We start from the raw sequence: 7,239 nt of genomic DNA on the forward strand, positions 1-7,239 counted from the left end.
AATGGTCTAATCCAATTCAATGATCTATGCTAAGCTACGTTAAAAGTGCTGGAAATTAGCTAAGTGGATACATAAATGGTAAATCGGTTGTTAAGCTTTAAAATAGTGTTAAAATGGGCCTATTCTGTTAAAAAAGGTCATCCTTTAAACACTTGTGTAAACTCTGAGGCGATCTATGTGCACCAAAATGAGTCTGTATTTAGTTTTTATTATTTCGCCATGCATCATTACAAGCAGTCTGTCTGGAAGGGAAAGCGGATGTGTTGGCGAGCGTCTGCATTCGGTAGGATCAAAATTTAGAGAGTTATAAAACATTATTTGTGTATTATTTTGAGCGGAAACACACAGACTCTAAAGACATTAGAGATTTATTTTACATTAGCAAAAAGGGGCATAATAGGTCACCTTTAAATCAAACTTGGTGTAAAACAAGGTGTTAAATCATAAGCGGTCAAGTATTTCAGACACTCATGAATGTTTTCAACTGTTCCCATGCACACACACACTCACAGACAGACAGCAACTCAATGCATTTAGTCATGTAGAGATGGTCAAGACGATCTGCTGCAGTTGAATTCAGGCTCACCAAAATTAGACAACTGAAGATTAGAGAAATGTTGCCTGATCTGATGAGACTCGATTTCTGCTGCCACATTCGGTAGGATCAAAATTTAGCATCAGCAACATGAAAGCATGGATCCATCCTGCCTTGTATCAATGGTTCAGGTTATGGGTGGTGTGGGATATTTTCTGAGCACACTTTGGGCTTATTAGTACCAGAGCATTGTGTCAGCACTACACTACCTACACAGCCTACCTTAGTATTGTTGCTGACCATGTCCATCCCTTAATGACCACATTGTACTCATCTTCTGAAGGCTAATTCCAGCAGGATAACGCACCATATCATCAAGCTTAAATCATCTCAGACTGGTTTCTTAAACATGACAATGAGTTCACTGTACTCAAATGGCCTCCACAGACACCAGATCTCAATCCAATAGAGCACCTTTGGAATGTAGTGGAATGGCAGATTGGCATCATAGATGTGCAGCCGACAAATCTGCCGCAACTGTGTGATGCTATCATGTCAATATGGGGCAAAAGAGCCTGTTCTTTAAAAATAAGTCATCCTTTATACAGATGTGTAACCACAGAGTGTGATGCTAATGGTCTTAACCGATTCAATGATATATGCTAAGCTAAAGGTAAAAGTGCTGGAAAATCAGCTGAATTGATTCATAAATGGTACATCTCAACTGTTTACCTCTAAAAAGTTGTAAATCTGAGCCTAGTCTTTTAAAAAAGTCATCCTTTAAACACTTGTGTAAACCCAGAGGCGACTTTTTGAGCAAGATGCTAATGGTCTAATCCAATTCAATGATCTATGCTAAGCTAAGCTAAAAGTGCTGGAAATTAGCTAAGTGGATACATAAATGGTAAATCGGTTGTTAAGCTTTAAAATAGTGTTAAAATGGGCCTATTCTGTTAAAAAAGGTCATCCTTTAAACACTTGTGTAAACTCTGAGGCGATCTATGTGCACCAAAATGAGTCTGTATTTAGTTTTTATTATTTCGCCATGCATCATTACAAGCAGTCTGTCTGGAAGGGAAAGCGGATGTGTTGGCGAGCGTCTGCATGGATGCTCCGGCAGATGTGATGTCTTCTGACGGGTCGAGGCCGCATTGCGTGACACGTGTTTTTCAGCCTATCACCGTTAGCTCCTCCTTTAGGCTCTGCTCTGTGATCACTGGGCAAAACTGCCCCTAAAATACTGCCATGCTGGTTTAGGACGTGAACTTCAGAACGCTCGTGCCATTGGCTGCCGCCTGATGCATCACTGATGTCGTTGCAGATGCAGAAACAAAGGGACAGGATCACGTTGGGGGCAGCGTTAATACACATGCTTGCTTTATAAAAACACTCAAAAAGAGATGCAATAAGATGTGATTGCATATGCAGGCTTTCTCTCTTTGATGTTCTGATGATGGCCTATGCGAGTGGGAAAGATAGATTGAGATTTGAATATTGATATTGTGTATATATGAATGATTTGTCTTGTTTTGTTTTAATACTGTATGTAAAAGACTCATGTTTGTTGCTCATGTAATGTGCCTACATGTCTTTCATTGAATTCATTTCAATAATATAAACAGTTTAAAATATGCTAAATGCAAACAATAAAATGCCAATAATCATTAAATTGTGAGTTGTTTATATATATATATATATATATATATATATATATATATATATATATGTATTTATGTAGATATTCATACACTCATTATTATTCAGTATTAGGTACACCTGTCCAACTGCTTGTTAATGCAAATTTCTAATCAGCCAATCACATGGCGGCAACTCAGGGCATGTAGACATGGGCTGCATCCTAAACTGCATACTTCCATACTATATAGTACGCTAAAATCAGTATGTAAGCCGAGTAGTATGTCTGAATTCATAGAATCAAAAATCAGAATGCGAGAAGTACCCGGATGACTTACTACTTCCGGCGAGATTCTGGAGTGCGTATCGCATGGATGCTGTGCTATCCCATGATGCCCCGCGAGCGAATTCATAAATGGGAGTAAAGCGACGCAATTGACGCAGGTAGGTCACGTGACCGTGACAAAATGGCGGATGTAGTACGTCCGATAGTATGTCATTCATACTTTTTACGTTCATACTGTATAGAACGTACTTTTCTAACGGCCGAGTAGTACGTTTAAATTCAAATGCAGTACCTACTGAGTAGTAGGTGGTTTCGGACTCAGCCATGGTTAAGATGATCTGCTTCAGTTCAAAGTGAGCATCAAAATGAGGAAGTAAGGGATTTAAGTGACTTTAACCGTGGCATGGTTGTTGGTGCCAGACGGGCTGCTCTGAGTGTTTCAGAAACTGCTGATCTACTGGGATTTACACGCACAACCATCTCTAGGGTTTACAGAGAATGGCCTGAAAGAGAGAAAATATCCAGTGAGCGGCAGTTCTGTGGGCGCTAATGCCTTTTTGATGCCAGAGGTCAGAGGAGAATGGCCAGACTGGTTCCAGCTGATAGAAAGACAACAGTAACTCAAATAAGCACTCGTTACAACCGAGGTCTGCAGAAGAGCATCTCTGAACACACAACACGACCAACCTTGAGGCAGATGGGCTACAGCAGCAGAAGACCACACCGGGTGCCACTCCTGTCAGCTGAGAACAGGAAACTGAGGCTACAAATCACACAGGCTCACCAAAACTGGACAATAGAAGATTGGAGAAACGTTGCCTGCTCTGATGAGTCTCCATTTTTGCTGCCAGATTCGGATGGTCGGGTCAAAATTTGCCATCAACAACATGAAAGCATGAATCCCTGCCTTGTATCAGCGGTTCAGGCTGGTGCTGGTGGTGTAATGGTGTGGGGGACATTTTCTTGGCACACTTTGGGCCCATTAGTTCCAATTGAGTATTGTGTCAACACCACAGCCTACCTGAGTATTGTTGCTGACCATGTCCATCCCTCTATGACCACAGTGTACTCATCTTCTGATGGATACTTTGAGCAGGATATAGCGCCATGTCATAAAGTGCAAATCATCTCAGACTGGTTTCTTGAACATGACAATGAGTTCACTGTCCTCAAATGGCCTCCACAGTCAGCAGAGCTCAATCCAATAGAGTACCTTTGGGATGTGGTGGAACGGGAGATTAGCATCATTGATTTGCAGCCGACAAATCTGCAGTCTGCAGTCAAGATGGAGCAAAATCTCTGAGAACTATTTCCAGTACCTTGTTGAATCTATGCCATGAAGGATTAAGGCAGTTCTGAAAGCAAAAGAGGGTCCAACTTGGTACTAATAATGTGTACCTAATGAAGTGGCCAGTGAGTGTATATGTGTGCACGCAAGTGTTTTTTTTTTTATTCCTTAAAGATATTTTACATTTACAAAATGCGACAGTAAAGACAAATGCAATGTTACAAATAATTCTATTTAAACTATTTGCTTGATTTATTCACTTCTGAAATACTGCTTTTCCTTACAATCGACAATCATAAATGTTTCTTGATCATGAAATCATACAGCTCATTAGCATAGGGCGTACGTCTTGTTTTTGAATCTGCCACTATGCTGACACATAGGCAATTGTAGCCCCGCCCTCTATTGAAAAGAGCACAATCTCATTTGAATTTAAAGCGACAGTCACCAAAATTACACAATTAGGATCGAAGCCTAAAAGGATCAATTTTAGAGAGTTATTAAACATTATTTGTGTGTTATTTTGAGCTGAAAGTTAACATACACACTCCAAAGACATTAGAGATTTAATTTGCATCTTGTAAAAAGGGGCATAATAGGTCACCTTTAAATCAAACTTGGTGTAAAACAAGGTGTTAAATCATAAGCGGTCAAGTATTTCAGACACTCATGAATGTTTTCAACTGTTCCCATGCATACACACTCACAGACTGTGGTTTTAACGTGCCGGTCAGCCTCGTGTCTGTCACTGATGTCCACCGGCGTCAGTGTTTTGACTGCAGTCTGATTCTCTGTCTGAGATCAGTGTGTGTGTGTGTGTGTGTTTTCTGCCTTGTCAGACGCTCCTCATGCTATTCTGTAATCTGTCATCATCACTGCAGTGCTGCTGTAAAATGCAGCATTTAAAGGGAGCGTTCACCCAAAAAATAAAGACATATCCAGTCTCAAGTGGTTATAAACCTTTATGAGTTTCTTTCTTCTGTTACCATTAAGAAGGAAAAATCAGTTCAAGTCCCGGCTGGGTCAGTTGGCATTTCTGTGTGGAGTTTGCATGTTCTCTCCATGCTGGTGTGGGTTTCCTCTGAGTGCTCCGGTTTCCCACACAGTCCAAACACATGCGCTATAGGTGAATTGGATAAGCTAAATTGGTCGTATGATTGTGTATGTGAATTAGTGTGTGTGGGTGTTTCCCAGTACTGGGTTGCAGCTGGAAGAGCATCTGCTGTGTAAAACCTGTGCTTGATAAGTCGGCGGTTTTTTCCGGCCAGACTTTAGTTTGAGCTGAAACACATTCCTGGCCATAGATGTGCTATTTTGGGAATTGCAGCTTTGGGAAGATTATATATAGAGTTTGAGCCCAGTTACAAAACAGAGAAGCTGAAACGATGACTCAGGAAAATGAGAGAGAAGACCACAACGTAATCTTGTCATTATCATATCTTCTTCAGCTTAATTTAATCTTGTAATTATTGTAAGTCATCTGTTAGCACATTCTGTTCTGGATTTTCAAATGATGAAGTGACAATAAATACATTACATGTGGTTTTTAATTATATCTAGGCCCACCCGGAATCTGTGCGCGCAGAATTTCAGCAGATATTTAGTCCATCATTAATTCTGTTTATTTACTTGAGTAAATGTGTGTAAATCTATATTTATTCAGTTTTTTAACTATTTTCAGTAATATTATTGACTAATGTGAAAATGTTCATCTGATTTTTGTACAATGCAGTTTGTACTGTATTATTTTCCAGCGCAATCTCACGGCGATTCGTAACTTTTTCATTTAGTGGCTAATTCGTATGAATTCGTACGATCTAATTTATTACGATTTGCTCATCCCCCAATGACGGTTGGGGTTAGGGGTGGGGTTGGGTGCCACGCCTCCTTTTTAAAATCGTACAATTTCGTACAACTGAACTCGTACAAATTAGTATACATTAGCCACTAAACTAGCAAAACGGAAAATACTTACGTTTTCTCATGAGATCAGGCTGTATTTTCTGTCTTTAATAGATATATTATATGACAAACTTGCTTTATTTACCAAATAAAGTGAATCTAATTGGATTTGCATTTTAAACATTAAATAAAAGTTAAAAAGATTTTATTTTTTATTTCACATATGAAGGTTTTAGTTATGATACTCCCAAAATAATTCCGCAGAAATCGGCAGATTTTTAACACAATTCTCCACATAAATAGCAAAAAAACGTCTGCAGATTTTGTCTGGCCCTAATTATATCCTCCTGAGACCTGAAGAAATTTGATTTATTTATTTTTCTTTTTTTCTGGGATTTCTTTCATCCTTTGAGTTAAAAAAAAAACGTCTACAATTTAGAGTTTTTACATTTTTTTTTAGTTTACAGCATGCCCACTGTAGTGAACCACAGGACTATTTTAGTTTTGAACGACCCCCAAACTCAGACAACAAAACTGCACAGGATATGGCTGTAAAGGGATATTAATCCACTATTAATGTAACCAAAACTAAACAAAAGCCATTTTTTCCTTTTGTATTGAAATTCCTGAAACAGTTTAGTCTGAAAGAGAGCTGAACTCAGAAAAAAAGAAAAAAAGAAGTGATGTTAATCCAAAACAAACTCAACATAAAAACGATTTAAAACTGGCTGTCATTCTCTAATTGTCTCTAATTCTCTGATTGTCTAAATCAGAGTCTCCCTCATCTATCTTATAAAGAATCCTCTCTGCTTCAGTTCTGCCTCCTACAACATGCAGTCATTAATTATAATAAGATGGTCCTGGTGTCCACTATAGTGGACATTTAAAAAAGGATGATATTTTGAAACACAAACAAGTTAACAGCTTTGAAAGCTAAATGTATTGTTCCTGACACTGAAACAAATATATATGTAATAATAAAAGTAAAAAAACATTTAAAAAGCTCAATTTTACATGCCTCTCTCCTTCCAATAAAATGTGCTTGTATGTATGCCGGCCATTTTGGATGCAGTGTAAGAAGTGGTTCCTAGCATGCCAGCCAATCAAGTGACATATCACTAGAAAGCCCAGGATGTCCTCTGAACAGTACAACAGATCTTGAAAGAGTAGCTCAAAATTTTTTAAAGAAAATTCTTGAAAACGCAATGTCCACTATAGAGGACACAAGTCAATGGGCGGAGTCTCAGGAGGATATATGTGACCCTGGAGAACAAAACCACCATGTCCAACACTGACAAAAATGATTCATTGGATTTACAAAATATTTTTAAGGTAAATGTTTGGAAACAGTTGATATGGGCTGAATTTAAACAAATGAAACGAATTAAGTAATGTTCAACTGAAGTTGTTTGTTTAAATTCAGAAAACAAATGTTAGCAAGAAACGCGACTTTGCCAGAGTTGTAGTGTTCATTCAGTCATTTTCCTTCGGCTTATCCCTTTTTTCATCAGGAGTCGCCACAGTGGAATGAACCAACAACTTATACAGCATATGTTTTACACAACGGATGATCTTCCAGCAGTAACCCAGTAC

The sequence above is a fragment of the Danio rerio genome, chromosome 16, assembly GCF_052040795.2.
Source record: "Danio rerio strain M-AB ecotype USA chromosome 16, GRCz13ab, whole genome shotgun sequence".
NCBI classification, from domain to species: Eukaryota; Metazoa; Chordata; class Actinopteri; order Cypriniformes; family Danionidae; genus Danio; species Danio rerio.